The sequence below is a fragment of the Cygnus atratus genome, chromosome 1 (assembly GCF_013377495.2).
Source record: "Cygnus atratus isolate AKBS03 ecotype Queensland, Australia chromosome 1, CAtr_DNAZoo_HiC_assembly, whole genome shotgun sequence".
NCBI classification, from domain to species: Eukaryota; Metazoa; Chordata; class Aves; order Anseriformes; family Anatidae; genus Cygnus; species Cygnus atratus.
In genome coordinates, this window is record NC_066362.1 from 26870938 (window position 1) to 26890987 (window position 20050).

General features: G+C 42.2%; 1 long non-coding RNA gene across 6 annotated transcripts in view; it reads right to left on the reverse strand.

The window, feature by feature from the left end:
• LOC118246892 (uncharacterized) overlaps positions 1-19326 on the reverse strand; it is a 42033-nt gene extending 22707 nt beyond the window's left edge. For 3 of the 6 annotated variants that reach the window (XR_004778243.2, XR_004778244.1, XR_004778242.2), the window contains exons 1-3: positions 19238-19326; positions 8944-9033; positions 4972-6378 (exon numbers count right to left, since the gene is read on the reverse strand). This is a non-coding gene — a long non-coding RNA (uncharacterized LOC118246892). Of the gene's footprint in view, positions 1-1180; positions 6382-8943; positions 9034-9840; positions 9989-19237 lie in introns of those variants that run through there. The other 3 variants (XR_004778241.2, XR_007709206.1, XR_007709204.1) reach the window with 3 other exon arrangements.
• Positions 19327-20050: the final 724 nt, after the last annotated feature.

Consider the following 20050-nt stretch of genomic DNA (forward strand, 5'->3'; position numbering starts at 1 on the left):
TCATGTTTTCAATTGAAAATGGTTTTGTTTTGATACCTCAAGTGTCTCATGAGAGCAATAGTCTGCACGCTTCACGCTCCAAAATCTTCAGTTGTGTGGGCTTCTTAAACAAACCGCTCCTCCCTTGGTGGTTTTTTCCCTGTTACTGATCTGCTGCAGGACTCGTTATACGATATCTAGCCCAGCTAGAAAACCTGGGCAACAGAGGGGACTGGAGACAGCTAAAGCTTTCATGAACCACCACAGGGACAATCTTGAACTGTTTTGTGTTTTTTTTTTTTTTAAGGAAAAAAATAAAAAATAAAAAGATGATTTAGATTTCTGGTAATCTGCTTTAAGGAAAAAAAAAAAAACATAATTAGATTTCTGGTAATCTGCTTTTTGAAAAACATGAAATGTTGTCCGGTAAATGGCCAGTTCTCACAGAAAAAAAACAAAAACTGTCAGAAACCAGTATAATAAGAAGAGTTTGCATATCATTAACTAGTCTCCCCTTTCAAGGTGCTATGCTAATTCTGTCAGAGAGCTGGTCGGTGCTGCAGTAGAAGAATGGTTTTGTTTTAAACTTATGCTTATGACATTATAAATGACTGCACTTGAGATACGCATATACAAAGTGCTGAGCACAATGGAAATTGAAAAACATGAACTGACCACCTGCTTCTGTGTGCTCAGACTCTTCTGTTGTGTAGTTAACCTGCAGGATACTTTATTGCCTGAAACTACTGAGCATTACACACTATCCGCAGTTGCTTTCAAACAACTTCAGACTGATTTTTCCAAGGTATTGGGACCCAAAGGTATTGCATAGGATGTTTTTTTTCTTAACTCCTTGGATACTATTTTGTTAGAGCTCAGTCTGACTGCTTCTTGAACGTTATCTATTTTTCTGCCTCTGTTCTTGTTCATGTGATATGTTGTTAGATTATTTTTTTAAATAAAAAATAAATAAGTAAATATATTAACTCATAGCCTGCAGCGTTGCTCCAGTTGCCCTGCGGCAGCAGCAGGTTCTAGCACTGCATTTCCAGTTACCTTCCTCTCCCACGTTCAGCCTGCTCTTTAGATCACTCATGCCGCTGTTTGCCCAAGTGGGAATCTCTCATGCTTTTGAACTCTTTAGCCTAACTCTCTGATTTCCTTGAGTTCATCTCTGATATTTTTTTTAATTTTTTTTTTCAGTCAGCTACCTAAGCTAGCAAGAATGGGGAGAGAAATGAAAATGGGGAGAAATTTCCTCCTCTCCACACTGTGAATTTAAAATGTGTTGATGTACACCATGCTCAGTTCCAGTTTTGCTTCCTTGATAAGAATCAAAGATTTTCCACCTATAACAAAATGATTGTCTGGGCCTTGTGTCATAGTCTGAAATGCTTTATGCATTTATGATCTCTGTTAAACTTGTGTTTTCCATCTCAGCTGAGTTGCTTGGTGAGGTATTCTCACTTCCTAATGTCCCTGTGCTCACTTCTAGCTGACGCCCTTTTTAAAAAGAAAACAGTGGCAAAAGAGTTCTTTGGTTAGTGGAAGCCAAGAGTTTGCAGCTTTGGAAGCCAAGAGTTTGCAGCTTTGCAAAGTTTCGGGTCAAGTAAAGAGTGATCAATGGGGTTTAGGGATGTTGCCTGACTTTGTCCTAAAAACAAGCCATTGTGTCTTCCAGGATACCTCATATATCTTTTGTCTCTCCCTTCTGCTCCTGTGAGACTGATGGAGCAGACAACACTCACTCACTGATTCTTTTGATGTCAACGGGATGAAAGCCATGGCTGAATTGGGCTATGGGCTTTCAAGATGACTTGGAGCATTATTTTCTGATTGCATTAATAAAGCTATTGTAGGAAATCTACAGCTGCCAGGATAATTTGAATACAACAATCGTCTTTCTCATAGTGGTATTATGTAATTATATTGTGCCCAGGAAAAAATAACCTTGTCATGCCTTCAGGATATTTCTGGAGGCTGCTCATCTACAGTATTCATTTCGATTGCTATTCTGATAGGTAAACTAACAGGTTTACCTATCATGAAGGCAGTCTGTCTTCCTTTGTTACACATGACTATATCATGTAAGATCTCCCTTTGAATTAAAGAGCTAGAATTGGCTGACTGAAGATAAACAAACTGGCAGTCCTGCTCTGAAAAGTGAGAATAGAAACTGCGGTGTTAGCTCCCACATTTGCTAACCCTTCATGATGTGATCAAATCTCAAGTTCAAAGATGCAATTTGCCTTAAAAACCTAGATGACTTTCATCAGCATGGACAAGTCAGCTTTTTCCTGGATCCTGCATGGGCTCTGCATTTGTGAGCTGATGGACGGCGGTGCAGCTGCTGGGCTGCCAGCAGCAGATGCAGTTATGTGTCCCTGAAGGTGCCTCAGTGGTTCTGCAGTACCACACGGAGTAAAAAGTAGTAAATGTATAGTGGGGCTAGAAAATAAGCACGTGTCCAACTACTTAAAGGACCATAACATCTTCTGAAAAAAAAAATCCCAACCAAAAAAACAAACAAACATAGTTACTATACAGACTTGGAGAGAACAGATGAACCTTTTGGGTGGTGAACCTATTAGGCTGTTCTGTCCCACATAGACAAGAATGTAGATTTTTGCTTCCCAGAGAAGAGGACTGCAGTGACTATAAACCTCTAAGTATTTTACATGTTCATTTCATTATCTCAAACAATTACCTAAAGCTCCTCGAAGATTAAAATCAATCAATTTATGTTTAATTGAACTGTGTTTTAAAAATCACATCATGAATATTTGCTCCTTAGGTAGATTTAAAAATAACCAGAAAAACATAACTACCGAAACTATAATTGAATAGTATTTACCTTTTTAATCACTTGCTGCTTATGTTCTCGGCTTAGCATCTGTATCTGAATATTCAACAAAACTTCAACAAGGTTTGCTTAGTAGACCCCTACCGTAGTGTCCAAAATGTCACTTAGTTCTCACTTTTAGCTGCCAGTAATCCTGTCAGTATTCAGTATTTAGTATGCTGAATCTGTGATAGAAATATCCCTGCTCAGGGAAGAGTCTTTGACTTCTGTACAATATTAAATAACTAATGTTGTGACAATCTTTCAGAAATGTCACCACTCCTGCTTGTCAAACAACACTTCAGCATTTTTGCAGACTGGCCGATAGCAATGCAGCTTGTTAGCTCCACTTAAATAGCGTCTCTGAAAACATAATTTATGGATTGGAAGAGACTTTGAAAATCCTCATCAGGATGGTTTTGCAAACCACTGAGCAATCTGCCTGCCGATATGCGTGTGGAGCAGTCAGCAGGGCCGTGGGGTCATGCAGAAGAGCCCCATGCGGGTCCCGTGCTGCAGCCCCACCACCAACCCCGCTGTAAGCAGCAGTGCTCAGACAAGCTGCTCCTCAGGGAGGGCTTCTTCCAGATTGGCACGCACGTAGGCATCCCCATGCTCTGCCTCTCACTGTTTATTGAAAAAGTAAGTCTTAAAAGACTTTCTACCCACATTGTTGTACAGCAGTAAAATGGGATAACCGCCAGTGGCTCGGATTTATAACCAGATTCCAGATGTAAGAGATTGCGCAGAGGATTGTCGCTAACCCACTCCCATTTGAGCTTGGGTGACAGACTATTGTTTTCCATTAATATGTTGATTTTTTTTGTAAACAAACAACAAAAGGAGGAGTATGGGATGAAATAAGGAGGTGGATATGGAATGGAAGTTTCTGTTCTCAGCAGTTAATTCATCTTTCCGCTTTATAACCTACGTCCAAACTCCAGTGGCTCTGAAGATGGACTTTTTACAGAGCCATGATGCCTGCCTCATATTTTGAATGTATTCATATCTAATAAGTGTATTATTGCATATTTTTCCAGATGCTACCTTGCCTGCAGCTGTGGCAGCAGCGTTTTAGAAGAGTCTGTGTAAATTCAATTCAATAAAGTACAAATGCAAAGAGTGCAGAAGCTGGTTGATGAGGACAAGTGCATTCGAGGTGCACGAGGTGCTATTTTTCTGTGTTGACCTCTAATAATTTGCATAAACCACCTGCCTTAGTTTATCCAACTGGCAAATTGTTATAAGAGCATGTTTTTCCCCGCAAGGGCTGTGGACAGAACTCATTAATGTTTAATAAACATTTCCAAGTGCTTTTTAAGATTATCCTATTCATAGTGGGTCATACTAATGAGATCTACTGATAAAAGGTGCCTTGTAAAAAGCAGGTGTTGTTCTAGTATTATCCACTTTCAAGCACAAATATTTTGTTAGAGTATAACAATCATGGCACTTTTACAATGAACAGTTAGCCATCACTTTTAATTAAACCATTATTTCTAATTAAAACAACATTAATTCTACATCAATAAAGTTTTTTCTTTTTTTTTTTCCATTGAGAAGCCAATCAAAATTCTGACACTGATATCCAAAAATCTTGTAATAAAATTCCTTATGACACATCTCAGCTCTGACTCTGATTTTTATCCATCTCAGTACACAGCGCTGCCAGCAGCCCTCCACAATAATTTAATACTTTCTGAGAAGGCAGCTGTTCATTTACAAGCCACCCTCCCCATGCTCTGTGATATACACCTTTCCTACCAGTAAAGCCTGGATTTTCTTTTCTCCTCAGTCTTAGTTAAGAGGGTTATTGCCTATTTCCAGTGACTCCTGAAATGGGCTATCTGTATGGGTCAGTTGTTTACCAGAAGTGGTTAGCACTGAGGTGTGAGAGGTAAAGGCCTTATTCTCATCTCCTACAGCAGCTCCAGGTGCCTTGGCTTGGACCTGGCAAGCACGGGACGCCAGACAGCAGTGTGCCTCTAGTGAGAGATGCAGGGTGCTGCGTGGCAGATGTTCTGTGCCACACAATACCCCTTCACTAGACACTGTGAAAGCCCATGCAGTTACTAATGCACAAATGCACACAGGGGGTAGAATTTATCCTCTGAATCACAGAGATTTAAAAGATTTGCTACATTACTTACGTTTTCCAGAGAAATATCTCAATTCTGAAAGTGGAAGTCTGTCCCAGGCAGGTCCAAGTCTGTTTGGCACGGTAGGGGATGCCTTCGACTTTTCTTGAAGAGGATCCCTGCAGGTAGTGCTTAGTGCTTGGTGGAGGATGCTCAGTTCTCCAAAGCTAGATGTGAGGTAGGAACTGCATATGCTCACACAAAGTTCAGAACTGCTCCAGCCAAAGTCAGTTGAACTATGGCAACCAGGATTTTATAAATACATAAAATATACGTTGTATGTAAATACCTGAAGGGAGGATGCAAGGAAGATAGAGCCAGGCTCTATTCAGCGGTGCCTCGTGTCAGGACAAGAGGCAATGGGAACAAACTGGCACACAGGAGGTTCCCTCTGAACACCAGGAAGCACTTCTGTGCTGGGTGGGTGACTGAGCACTGGCACAGGCTGCCCAGAGAGGTCGTGGAGTCTCCCTCCTTGGAGATCTTCAAATGCCACCCGGACGTGGTCCTGGGCAGCCTGCTCTGGGTGTCCCTGCTTGAGCAGGGGGTTGGACCAGATGGCCTCCAGAGGTCCCTGCCAACCTCAGCCATTCTGTGGTTCCATGATTCTGTAATGCAAGTTTTTTTGATTTTTCTTTTCCGTCCCAGGACTGCCTAATCAGTGTTAGCTTTGTTCACACAAGGTTCCCCAAAGAAGTGCCTTCTGAAGAGAGGGATCTGTGCAAAGATTTTTTCTCATCCTTCACATTTTAAGAGCCAGCTCTAAGGCAGGCTGTAAAACGGAACTCCAGCTCTGTAGGAATTCCCATATTTTTAGGTAACTGATCATAGCAAAGCATGTGAAAATGCATGTTTTATGAAGCAGAAAAGCTGAAATGATAATTGTGAATTATTTCAATACTGTAGAAACTAATTTGCAGCTAGCTTTTTAATTTACAATTACAATGAAATTAAAAAGTTGCATCAGAATATTTTGATTTATCTCAAGCTATTTTGCATGGAAAAAATACAACAGCAGCTATTGGAATACCGAATCTGGCTACTGATTCTTGAGGCTATTTGGCTTTGAACTTCCATTCTGAGAAAAAAACAAACTTCTTTGAAGCAGCTTTGTTGGGTGCAGGTAACGTGCATAGAGCAGTTCAGAAGGAAAGTTCAGCTTAGGTGCATGGCATTGTCTTCTGGTGAAACTTTCCTCCCTTTGGCAGGGTGTCTAGGAAAGACAGACTGCAAACACTGGTACCTAGTTGAAGAGATCCAAGGCTCTTGCTTATATATAAATAAAACATTTCACTATGGACTCACCTCAACTCCACATTGTCATTTTCTGTAGCAGGAATGAGATGATCAGCAAGGTAGCAGAGGATATTGCCTGGCAGAAAAAACATCTTGATTTCTGAATGATGTTTCCTTCATTAACTGCTTGGAAAAAAGAAAAAGTTCTTTAAGAAGGCAAATAGGGTTTTAGGTTGTCTCAGGAATATGATACTTTCCCCGGGGTTAGTGCAAAGGCACATTCAAAACATCCTTCACCTTGAAGAATGCCTTAGTCTGGATGAGCAATGTAATAATCATGTTATTGGGGGCAATTAATTGCATCCTTGTCACTACTGTTATAGGACTACTGTTATAGGTGGAGATGAGGTGTGTTGGTAAATATAATGGATTTTAAGAATATTTTGTTGTTTCAATAAATTTCATCTATCTTCTTCTGTTGATCTCTCTTATTTTGTGGCTGCTCAAGGATTAGATCAAGAAGAAAATATTGTAGAATAGAAGGCTGAGAAAAGGAAGTACTTGAAAATAGTGTTTTTTAAATTACTCTGGGGTTTTGACCCTGATCTTTCTGACCTTGAACAGTGGGTTTCTTGTGTGTAATGAATCCGGTTCCAATGGCTTTCTGTCATTGCTTTCTGGTCACAGACTTCTGTGAAATAGGAAGGACTTCTGGAACTCAGCCCCTCACTGAAGTGGGACCTAAGTTCAAATTTACATCAGGCAAATAGGATTTATAGGGTTGCCACGGACCCCCAAGGTACTCATGTTTAAAAGATTTAAAAAACAATTAATTTTAAGCATAGTTGCTTGGTATCCACTGGAGGGGAGATGATAAAAAGCTACCTGATTTGTCTATCCCCTGTTAAGAATGAAATGAAAGCTGCATTTGCCATGAGTTCACATGTGAAGTTCTGCTGAAGAACTATAGCCCTGGCTAGGCAAATGTATAGAGCTTTTCTAACTTCATGTAAAAGCTTTTTTTTATGTTAACGTGAAATACCTTTCAAGAATCCTGAAGTTAATAAATAATACTGATGTTGCTGCCTTATGAAAAATACTGAGGCTCTAAGCAGGCCCCTTTCTTCAATACTGACCTACTGAATGCTATTAAATTTAAAAATGTGGGTCAGAGATGGCCTAGAAATACCTTTGACTGTGAATCCCTACTGCTATGGACAGAAGATGGTAACTGGTCATAAGGAAGATCTACAAATTACCATCTGTGGAGCGTTAAAGATCAAATGGCTCACTGCTCCCCACTCAGATTTTGTCTTTCATCATAAGAAAAGGGTTAAAAAATGATACAGATGGAAAGCAACTCACAGAGTAGCCCTTCTTTTCATAAGTTCTCCTGCTCTTGTCCCTAAAGTACACAAGGCTTTTTCCAGCTATATGGATAACTTTCTGAACCTTTGCCTTCTAATGAAACACAGAAGCAAAATGTTCCTTTATGAGCTTGGAAAGAAAGTTTTTTTGCAAGCTTTCCATTTTACACAACATTTTTTGAAAGTCTGCCAACTGTAACAGCAGCAAAACACTGGATTGTGTATAACAGAAGTTAAAAATATGATATGCATATCCCACAAACTATGATCACGTTGTTGACCCTTGTAACACAGTCATGGCATAGCTGTAACGAAACGTACTCCCTTTGGCTACAGGAGGTCTCCAGTTCTCACCAACACCTGCAGGTGGAAATACTTTTAAAAGTATGAGAACAGCGATCCAGGTGCAGCAAAATCTCCACCAGAGCAGATGAACCCTGCTTCACTGAAGAAATAGGTTGAGACAGCAAAGGGTCTCAACTTCACCCCTGGCACCTGCAAAGCCTGAGTGCTTGCTCCCCCACGAGCTTGAAGCCACTGACCTGGCAAAGCACTGTCAACCGAAAGTGACAGCAGCTTCTGTCACCTCTTATCTTTTCTGTAGCTCAAAGACCAAAAGTAAAAAGCTCATTGTAAAGAAGATCTGGAGAGGATGTCTTCTGAGTGTCCGACAGAGCCTTGCCATTTCATTGCTATTCTCTCTCCACATTGTAGAGGATACAAACAAGGCCTTTATGCTTTTAAACCAAACTAATTTTTTCAAAAAATAGGAGTCACAGTGTGAATGTGTCTGATAGATACATTCACTGCTAGAAGATGCTAGCATCTTTCTTGATGGCATACTCAAAAAGGGCAGGGATCTTTGTTCTGCTCAAACTTGGAAAGCCACCAAGTGATATTAATTCTAATCTAATAGCTTTCTTGTTGGCAGTCTGTAAGTTAATGGAGGAAGTTTTGCCTGTACTATATGAGGTTAAAATTGTACAGGTAAGAATTTTGTTTTTATTAGACATACCGTACTCACTTAACAACCAGAAGAGCAGGGATGAATTTAGTTTTGTGGAGGAACCCAGAACCGTGCAGCTTCCATCATCACCCCACACTATCATACACTGATGGCTACGCTGGTGGAAAACCATCTACACTTCATTCCTCTGAACAACCATACACACTTTGACGTGCTAATGAAGGCTTACCATAGGTCCTTCAATTTTCAACATCTACATTTTTGCAGATGATTACACCTTTATAGCACAAGCCCCTATTTCTGCTTAGTTTAAAACAGTCATTATATACCTGCTGATTTGGAAGCTCTACTTTAACATTTCCAAACCTTACAAAATAATCACCAAAAGAGAAAACCCAGCACAGAACTACTTACTGTCACTTTCTGCTGCCCACAAGTCCAAAATGAATCTCATCTGAAGCATGTGAGTACAACTTTGGATTGAAGATTGGCTTTAAAATTCATCTGAAAAATAAAATAAGATGATGTTAAAACCGATATCTAGCCTCGTGTGTGAATACTGATGCCCTCATTTGCACACACCTAGAAATGTGTGTACTGAGTGCACAGTGTGTGCACTGAATATTAGGGCACGCAGAGCAGACTTCTGGTTGTGAAAATGAATGCAATGATTAAAATCAGAAGCTCAGGTTCAGAATCAACAATAGGTCAGTGTTTACCCCCTGTGGCACCCATTTTGAGTCTTTTTAGGATCACTAGGCTCTTAAAGGAGCTGCAGAATCTTCAGCCAATCTTCAGGGTGCTGGGCTGCTGGTGTCCCAAGCAGACCTCTTACAGCCAACATCACCAGAAAACCTCCAAGCATGAACCCATCCTATAATCTACAAATTGTATTGGACTGTTTCAGAGTACTGCATAACATCTTATGCTTCAGGAAAATGAGGACGATATGAGCAGAATTGTTAGCTGCAAGCTGCAGACTGATTTATGAATCAGTGCTGATGACAGCCGTTTGTCAGATATGTTTTACACTTAACAACAAGCAACTTCAAAAACTCTCTGTTGATATCTCACTAATCTGAATTTCGTTAGCTAAATGTTTCCTATCATTTCTTTCAACACAGGAATCATGGCCTTTAGCATGATTCTTATCAAGAGAATCCGTCCCTTATTTCTTCCCAGCAGACTGAGCTCTCCGTTGTATTGACTAGGAGGAGATTGTTCCATGACCAAGTATTAATAGCTCCAAAATCCAGGCAACAAGATTACCAAAATCCAGCAAATATATACTAAAAGGTGTATTGGGTTTACCTGGTTAGGTTTTGGTGGTGAGGGAGTTGCAGGGATCGCCTCTGTGAGCCAGCAGCTGCCCCATGTCAGATCAGAGCCAGCTCCAGACAGCTCCAAAAGGGACCTGCTGCTGGCCAGAGCCGAGCCAGTGAGCGATGCTGGTTGGGCCTCTGGGAGAGCAGAGTTAAGAAAAAAAAATAGCTGTGCAACAGCAGCTGGGGGAGAGGAGTGAGGAAATGTGAGAGGGAGAGAGAAAATGTGACCCCACGGTCAGTGCAGAAGGAGGGCAGGAGATGCTCCAGGCACGCAGCAGCAGTTCCTCTGCGGCCTGTGGAGAGGCCCCTGGTGGAGCAGGCTGTCCCCCTGCAGCCCATGGGTCCCACACGGAGCAGATCTCCACGCTGCAGCCCGTGGAGGAGCCCCCGGTGGAGCAGGTGGATGTGGCCTGGAGGAGGCTGCGGCCCATGGAGAGCCCCCGCAGGAGCAGGCCCCGGGCCGGAGCTGCAGCCCGTGGAGAGGAGCCCACGCAGGAGCAGGGGGCCTGGGGGGAGCTGCCGCCCATGGGGGACCCGTGCTGGAGCAGTTTGCTCCTGGGGGATGGACGCCGTGGTACGGAGCCATGTGGGAGCAGTTCTTGAAGAGCTGCTGCCTGTGGGCAGCCCCCGCAGGCTCAGTTGGGGAAGGACGGCATCCCGTGGGAGGGACCCCACGTGAAGCAGGGGCAGAGAGGGACCGTGAAGGAGCGGTGGACCTCAGGGACTGACCGCAGCCCCCGTTCCCTGTTCCCCTGCAACACTTGTGTGTGTGGGGGGAAGGTGTTTTTAGTTTGCCTTTAGTTTCTCACTGCTGTAGTATGTTAGTAATAGGTAAGAAATTATGTTAATCTCCCTATGTTGAGTGTGTTTTGCCCATGATGGTAACTGGTGAGCAATCTCCCTGTTCCTATCTCAACCCTTTTCCACCATATTTCCTCCCCCTCTTCCTTTGAGGAGGGGGAGTGAGAGAGCAAATGTGGAGTTCAGCTGCCTGTGGGGGGAAACCACCACAAATGGCAATGCTAACAGTTTAACAATCAAGTTACAAGAAGCAAGTTACAAAAGAAGTCAAGTCATCTCTGTCTTTCCTTAGTTTTCCCCTTAATGGTCTCATTAGTTTTTGTAGTTGGGCATAGCAGTTAATGGCCTCTGCAATAAATCCGGCAAAGTGAGGTTTTAAATCATCAAGGTAGATCTGTGCTACTGGTTTGTCTTGTTATTTTCCATGTTGGCCTCTACTGCCTTTATTTAGGTCATGCTCCTTTAATTTTAACTGTTTCAGAGTCTAACAGGCAATATCTAACTCTGAAATATTAAATCTTGACCACAGACACGCCAGGTCAGTGTGTGCTCTAGGCTCTACAAAATGATGAATCAAGGCTTTCCAGGCTCGCATTGGCTTAAAATCAGAAGAGTTTGAAAACAATGATGACAAAAACATGGTTTCGTTTTATTTGTCTCTTGCAGTTCAAAACTTTACTATTCAGATTTAATCAGCAGCCCAATGAAGGGCAGAGAGTTCCTTTAAAAAACCCCACCTTCACATGACTCAGGGACCAGGGAGCTTTAGGAAGAGCAGCAAGGAAAAACAAAAATCACAATCAAACCTCAAGGTTGGTAGCAATTTGCCTGATACAAAGATCCTTCATTGCACTCTCAGGATCCGCGTACTACAGTAATAATCAAATTTGTAACAGAGATTGTTGTGTTTTTTGTTTTCTTTTTCTTGACAGGTTTCATATCTGATTCACTGGAGTATTTATTGAGTTTGGGGATGTTCAGCCAGTGTACAACTGGAGTAAAACAGACATGAATCATGCTCTCTGTGTGCTCTGTACTGTAGCTGCTAACACTTTATAATGTTGTCTAGAAATCTAGAAGAATGATTTAGTCAAACCATGGCTTCTATTTCATTTTTATTAAACCTGGCTCTCTGCCTAAACTCTTGCCATTTTGAACAGTGAACTTAGGTTAGGATATATTGCTTTATTCTGAACATTTGTAACCTCCATTGATCTGCTCAGGTAAAAGCAGAGAAAAAAGTCTTTATTATTGATGTAGAAAATATTACTTCTCCATTGTTTTTCAGTCCACAATCATTTGTCACATTCTCCTTGATAAATCCTCTTGAGTATTGCTTGTTCTGGGCCTAGAAATCCCATCCATGTTTATTTGGTGGGATTCAGGTGGTTTTCCATACAGTGAAATTAACTCCAGCACTTTCTCAGACCATGTCTAACTTCTGAATACCCTCATTTTGCACTAATATGTGTTGCAGTGGCCACTCATCTCAGAATGGGGTGATATATTCCTGCACCTTTGGTGGCTGCAGGTTCCTGACTCCTCTTGGAGACCTCGTGGCAGCCCTTGGGACGAGCATTCTTCTGCACTGCTGAGGGGCTGGGGCCTGCCCCAGAAGTTGTGAGGCCAACATCATAGCTAACAACCTTTCAGTTTCATTCTTCTGCCTGCTACTTGACATCTCTAGTCCCTGTATCTGACAGTTCCAGCAGAGTAAATAAATAATTTTCATACTTGTCATCAGCGCCATGACCCGGCCGTGGCCCAATGAAGTTTTGCTCAGTGCGTCTGCCCTGCGAAAGCCATGATTCCAGCGCCCTTTTTGCTCTTACAGCTTCTGAGGCAGAACAAGCTTCCCAAGGTTTGCGGTCAGTGCATGGCTGTCATGTTTCATTTTGTCTGATACGTATCAAGGTGATACCTTCAGCAAGTGCGTTTTACTATGCCATTTGTTGATTTCTGCCTTCTAATTCCACCTGCTGGGAACCAAACTGTCGTTACGTTGGTCACCAGGCTATTTTAGTGGCTGTTTTCTGAGTCTGAATACATTTTTTTAGAGTTATTAGACTTTATAGGTTATTATTTTTCAATGTGCATCCTGTGTGTATGAGTACGCATTCATTTATATTAATTGTCCATTCCTCTCTGGGCTGCATGTCAGTTTGTTTGTGTGTATGTGTTTGCACATTGAGGGTAACATAATTTGTTCTTGCACAGGGTGTGCATCTGCATGCATGCAAACAGGTTAATATATTAATCTCTTCATATATGAGCCATATGTTCCTGTCCAGGTTACACAAAGATAAGCTGACGTGTTTTCCTCTTCTGCATGCAGCATGACTCTATCCGTATGTCAGTATTTCCCAGCAGCCTGTCATTTGAATCACACATTATGTAAGGAAGGCAGCACTGTTTCCCAGTGGAGAACATTTTATTTTTTTGTTTTCTGAAATGAATTCAAGATGATGCTCTGCTATTATGAAAGAAAAAAAATGTTTTGCTTGACTGAACTATTTATTCAGATTGGGAGCAATGTCATGTGTAGCACTTAAGAACATTTCTGGATCTGGTGGGTGGGATCCATCTCACCTGGTTTTGGCTGTCTTAATGTCAGGTTAGTCCAAGTTGGTTATCTTGGCTCTTGCTATAGTCAGCGGAAAATAATACAGGTCTAGAGGCTCCCTCCCTACAGTAGACAGACATCCCATCCTACTGTAGATGCCTAAAGCACCTGGGAGGACTGCTGCCCAGCGACAGGTATTTGTAGTAGGTCCTGAAGCTTGCTGGCCTTTTCTTTGCTTTGCATTGTAGGAGAGCTTTACTCACCTCTTTATCTGATGAAGCGAGTCCTGGGACTCAAGAAAGGCAAAAGGAGATGAACTGAGCCTAGCAGTCTTTGTGTGTTTCATGACCACAGTTTGCCTTGCAAGCAGGTTTTTCAAGCCTAGACATGGCCCAGACTGGATGAAAGGCATTAAAGGGAGTGGACTAGGATATATGAACTATAAATGGCACAGGCATTTAATGGCATAGATCCTGGAGGGAAGCTTCAGCAGACTAACTGTGGACACAAGACCAATGAAATCCAATCCCCTTGAATTCATGGGCTTGCATCTGATCCTACAGGTGAATGATGATTATCTTGCAAATGATGACATCGTCTGATCTTTAGTACAGGGGCAAGGCCAGTGGCTTGTGTTTGCATTGTGCTGGAACTGCTGCGTAGGCAAACAGGACGACAGTGCTGCAGCATGATAAGCCTGATGTGGAATTTAAAGCAACTGTCCCTAAGGAGTAAGAAGATGGTGAGTGAAAACAACAGGGCCCAGGAAATAAACAATTAATGTTCAATTTTTGATGATTTCTCCCATTTGCATTCTGATTCCCTGCAGTATTTGTGAAAGGAAAGGCAGCAGTCCAAGACAAAACCTGGTGTATTTTGCTAATTTTGTAACTATTAAGACATAAAACAGACACAGATTCGGACTAAGTAAAACAACCAGATGATATCCAGTGGAACTGAATCTCAGTAGTTTCATCCTCAGCAAAAGGGTTTAGAAAGTCTAGCAGGATGCTCAAATTTGAAGAGAAGGGAATTTGAAGAGAAGAGATAGGAGCTTTCCCTTTTTTGGCCTTGATACACTTGAGACGATCAGTAACTTTATGGATCTGGGGAAGCACATTTATTTATAGAACAGGAAGTTTTTTTATGAGTTGCTGATATACATAAAAATTATAGAAGTTGGCTCTTACTATCTTCTAAGCTTCTTCTAAGTGATAAACTTACAGTTTATCTTTGTGCAGAAGATCATTTTGTCCCAGAATTATACAACTGGGCGAAATACCTGCCAATAATTATTTTTAGAAAACGAGAATATTTATTTATTCATTTATTTTTACGAGAATTGCACTGGACCTTGGGTGGAGTTGAATACAGCTTCATGTTTTAATAGGAATGTTTTGGATTTGGCTGATTTTACTATTCTAAATATGGAAATGTTTCAGATTAAAACATTTATTTTTAGGGCAGTAATACCCAATCTGTTTTAGGCATGCCTCACAGCTGCAGCTTTTTGTTATCCTCTCTTTTCCTCCTCTCTTCCATCATCCCATGACCCATGACTCCTCAGTGCCCTTGCCTTCTGAGATCTATAGTGCTATATTTCCTTATCACCAAGCAGCAAACTTCTTTTTCTCTGAGGTTTGAACCTGGGAGTAAAAAAGGGAATGAAGAAACATAATAAACTTAGCAGCTGTCTCTCTTCTGTTCTTCAGTCTCAGCAATACTTCCGCTTTCGCTTCTATATCTTATCTTTAACATTGTCATGCCTCACTCAGAAGGCTTGCCTCATGGGTTGGGAACTACTGCTTTTGGTGATGACTTGTTACTTTTTTTTCCTTCCATTTATCACGTCTGAGCTTACTCGACAGCTTTCAGCTGCTGCCAGGTTGTCAACACTGGATCCAGATGTTCCCAGACTACAGACTGAATGTAGTAACAGCTTTCAAAATGCAGCATCTGACAGCTTGCGGTTCCCTACGTTTCTCTCTTCTGCACCACACATGCCTCAGCCCTTTCCTGGAGGGATCACATCATCAGCAGGGTGGGATTTGGCTCCTTTGCCCCCTTGCCCCTTTCCTTTTGGGTTGAGGCTGCCAGCCTGGGAGTCTGCGGCGATGCTGGTGTGGCTTAGAGCAGAACTGGAACGCCTGCTTCCCATATGGTTCAGAGCAGCTGGCGGATGGTAATGAATGCCAGTATCCAACGGCAGGATCCTGTTGTGTGTACGTGTTTGTCATGCATGTGCACCTTCTGAATTGCTGCTGTGTTGGGCAGCAGCTTTCTTCTCTCTGCTAACAAATGCCCTGAACAGCTCCCATAAAAGTGCATATTACTGGGCACTGCAGCTTGCAAATCATAGTTTTCATTGCTGTGGCTTACATGCTAATGTGTATGTGTCAAAGCATTTTAATGAACTAAGCAACATAGCTAGAAATACATTTTATCTATATTTTTCTGAGGGGTGTGGGAGAGATGCCAGCTGGATATCTTGATTAAGAATCAGAAATGACAGTGACAAGTCTCTTCTTTAAAATATAATATCACCCAGTACCTAAAACATCAGCCGTGATGTTTATATATAATGTTTACATATGAAGCATGACTACCTGCATATGAAGCAGACTACCTGCAGGGTAGTCTTTCTGCAAGGTTGCCATGTTTTCAAGAGCTGCAAAAATATCTGGAAGCCTGCAGCAAACCCACAAAATGGAAACATGTTCAGAACTTTCCCTGACAGGACATTTTCAAATGAAAGAATATTTCATCCTAGGAGCAGGTCAGTTTGAATGCCTGCCTCAGGAAAAGTGAGGACTATTTTGAAGCTGAGCATGGGTAAGCAACAGAAACTATATAAAAGGCAGGGCATGTTAAAAATACCATTGCCTGTTCGTGATTCAGGACAAGTCCTCCATGAAGCTTTAGTTACCTCTAGAACTGATTGGGTAATGGGAGCAGCTTTCCAGCACTTGCTCTTGCCCATCTGGCTAAGGGGTTTTGTGCACTTGGCCAGGACCTCACAACTTTGGGGACTGTTGGTGTGTGGCATTTAACCAAGGAGAGCAGCTGCTGCTTGTTGTTGAGCCAAGTGTTGCCCAGTCCCCGACTGTGAGCTTGTCATATAACCTATCACCATAATGGAGATAATAACATTTGCCCTTCTTTAGAAATTACTTTGAGATCTGCCAAAGAAAAGGGCCTATTCAAATGCAAAGCCTGATGCTTTTATTTATTAATAGATGTTGTGCCAGAGTCACCAATCTGCTCTTGATGCCTAAGTGCTGCTCTGAAAACAGAATCTGCCTGCCTGATTTAACCCAGCCGGCGAGCTGAGGCCTAGGGCTGCTTTGTGATATTAGGAACAGCACGAAACAGCCAGATGTTAACCAGCAACAATTCAAGCCTGGTGTTATCCTGCCTGTTATCCTCTAAAACTTGAGCAAACGTACAACTGCCTAAAGCTTGCCCGCCAGCAGCATCGCGCCTTCACCTCCTGATGCTGAGCAGTGGGCTTCTCAAAACACTCTGGCACCCTCAGAGGATCAGTTATTCTTGCAAAAATAAATAGTGATTACAGGTCAAACTATCATCTCCCCAGGGAATTTTTTTTATCTGTGCCATAAGACCCACAGGGGTGTCTCCTTTGCGTTGGGCTGGTAAACACAACACAGGACTAAGCTGTGTTTGCCTAGTACATTAGCATTACTCCAGCACTACCTGGTGTTCCTGGAGACCATGGCTCAGCTCAGTCTCAGCCAAAATTTCTAGGGAAGATAGGCAGGGTAAAAACAAAACAAAACAAAACAAAAAACACCTCATTTCACAGAGTCTTGCTCTGGCTTGATTCCTCTGCTATTAGCAGGTGAGAGATCGGCTTGTCTAATGTTGTGCTTGCTGCCTTTTCTTTTTGTCTGTGCAAGAAGCCTTGTGCTGATTTAAGTCAAAGCAGAAATTTGCTGGATCCATATTTGCTGTTCTCGGGGGAGTGCTTTATTAGATTACTTCTCCCTCCACGCTTACAGTAATAGATGACTTTTAGAAACAGTTCTATTAGGATGAAAGCGGAGGGTATATTTCCACCAGTAGAGTGCTCAACAAACATTTGTTTTACCAGATGAAATATAAGTGCAAGCAACTTCATTAATACACTTTTACAAAGTTGGTTGTTCTCCTGGAGCCCGTGAGTTACAGTCTGTTTATTTTGATTTCTCGATTTAGCATATTCATACGGAAGCACTTTTTATTCCAGACACCACGTAGGCAGATGCATCATTGCGAGCGCAGGGAGGTTAAGAAACCCCCCTGTAAGCCAGAGGGAGCCCCGTTGCTCGGTGTATATTGAGCCGTTCCGATTAAAAAAAAAATAGAAAAATGAAAGAAATGGGATTAAGCTGGAGCCAACTCATTCCTTCCTGAGTTCCTGAGTGTTTTCTCCCGAGCAGGCCGCCGCGGTTAGCCAGGAGAGGGCAGCCTCGCCTTGCGGAGCTGCCTGCGGTTACACCGAGGCTCCCTGCCCCGGGGGCGCGGCCTGCTCCTGGCTGCTCGCTTGGCCGTGGATTTTCTCCCTAATTTAGACTAAAACCCGGGAGCGGCGCTTTGTAACCGCACAACGCGTGTCCTCGTTGATTAAGCAAAGATAAATACATCCAAAGTGCTCCTTTTAGCTGAGACATTTGCCCCTGTAGCACCCTGTGCCTCACCAAACGGGGCCCGCAGCGTGGACAAGAGGCCTCCAGGGCTGCCCAGGGCTGGTTGCGCTCTCGCTGTTGTGGGTGAAATTTAGTGCTTTGGAGAAAGCCAGATCACAGCAGCGTAAACATGATGGGAGATGTGTTAAGCTTAGTGAGCTCATTTTGGTTGACGAGAGCCTAATTTTCAGCTGGTTTAGATCAGTATCATTCATAAACATTAGAATCACAGAATCATTTAGGTTGGAAAAGGCCTCTAAGATCAGAAGATGAGGGTCACTGGAGCAAACCATGAGGAAAAAAAAATATTAAAAAGCATTGAAATAAGTTCTGTTTGCCTCTCTCTCTGATTACTAATACCTTTTAATGATGTTCTCCCTCACCATGGGGTGGGATTTCCCTTGGCTTATTTCAGTTTCCATTGAAATAACTTGGAAAATTCCAATGGTTTTGGTGGAAACAGGCTCAAATAACCTGTGATTCTCGGAAGTGCTCTTCCTTTCCAAGAAACATCAAGAGTGCTCTATCTTTCACAGAAGTTTAATGCTTCTTCACTTCTGATGCTGAAAATGCATCACATCAGAAATAAAACACAATGTAAATGAGATTATACAATGAGCTCCCTACTCAAGGAGATTAAATTGCACAGCATTTTAAATATCTTCCATTAATATGCTTTGGGCTTTTATTTCATTTCTTTGTCTGACATTTGGAATTTAATGAACAGTCCAAGCTACCTTAATTTTAATTCATTGTCTTTAAGGATTTGACATATACAGTGAACTTGGCTCACTCTCTTTAAACACAGATTTCTACTTCTTATTAGCAAATTCCTGGAGCTTCTTCAGTTTTTGTACCTCCACAGCATTGCTGTGAATTGACAGAATCACTCAGAAAGCAAAGCTATTTTTGGGTGTCTCCCTGGTCAATAACGAAAAATGTTCCTCTTGCAAAAGAAAACTATTTCTCTTCTGCGTGAGTCATGACTCTGCTTGTATGCACAGAGTGAAAGATTTCCAGCTTCTCAGGCTTTGCTGGCATTCGGGGCAGCTTTCAGCCAGCCAAGATTCACATGTGGAAACTAAATATGGTCATAGGGTTATACTCCCATTTTTTGCCCATTACTCAGGCTCTTGCATGGTGTACTTCGATGCCTACTCCCTTTCTGCCACTCTGCATCTCCTTCTGCAGTATTAGTTTACTCTGTGGTTAAAGCTAGTAAGATCTTAGACAGCACCAGTTACAAACAAGCAGTGTTTCTTGTTCTGATGAGGAGTACTATATAAACAAAAGAGCTAGTATTAAACCATGGAGGGAAGCTAAAGCCCAGGTACCTTTACAGAGCTCCATTCTAGAGGGTGTCACCTTAAGTCTTAGTCCAACTTCAGCTGTAGTAATTGCCACAGCTTCCATGGCAGAACCTGCCAAAAATAGAAAAACAAGATGGAGAGAACACTTTTTTTTAAAAACAAAACAAAACAACAGAACAGCCTGTATATTTTCAGCAACAAGAAGTCAGAGGGACATTTTTATAATTATATACAACAGCCAGAAGAGTTCTGATGTCATGGGAGCCAGAAAAAATACGTCCGAAATTATACTACATTTTACTGTGGAGGTTAATCAGTAAGCCAAGGCATATTTAGGTTCCTGTAAGGGTGTTTGACCCCTGCTTAGGCCTGGTCAACACATGTGGCCATGGAAGAGCAGTGGCAAACACAAATTACTGAGATCTGTCAGCTACACAGCTGTTGGCGAGGCGCTGACTCCCTTCCCGTCATCTGTCGCAGGGAGCTCTTGTCCCCTCCTCATGGACTTTATGGACGTGGTGGGAGTAGCAAGGGGCCTGATCTCATACTTAGGGCTGGGCTTCAACTTCCTTAACAGGTCTGCCTTCTCTATTTGTCTCAGTGCTCTTCTGAGCTGTGTAGAGAAAAAAACTTTCAGCAGTCATCAGTGAAGAGGAAACATTAGCTTTGTTCCCAGTTTCCACCTTCAGCCTCCACTGAGAGTTCATTACAGAATGGTAAAGGCTCTGTGACCAAAGGTATCTACAAATGAGGCCCATCTGCAGCAAGGCATTTACATAGTGTCAAATGCATAAATTTTCCCTGCAAATTAAATGAGACTGTACATACTTGATTAAG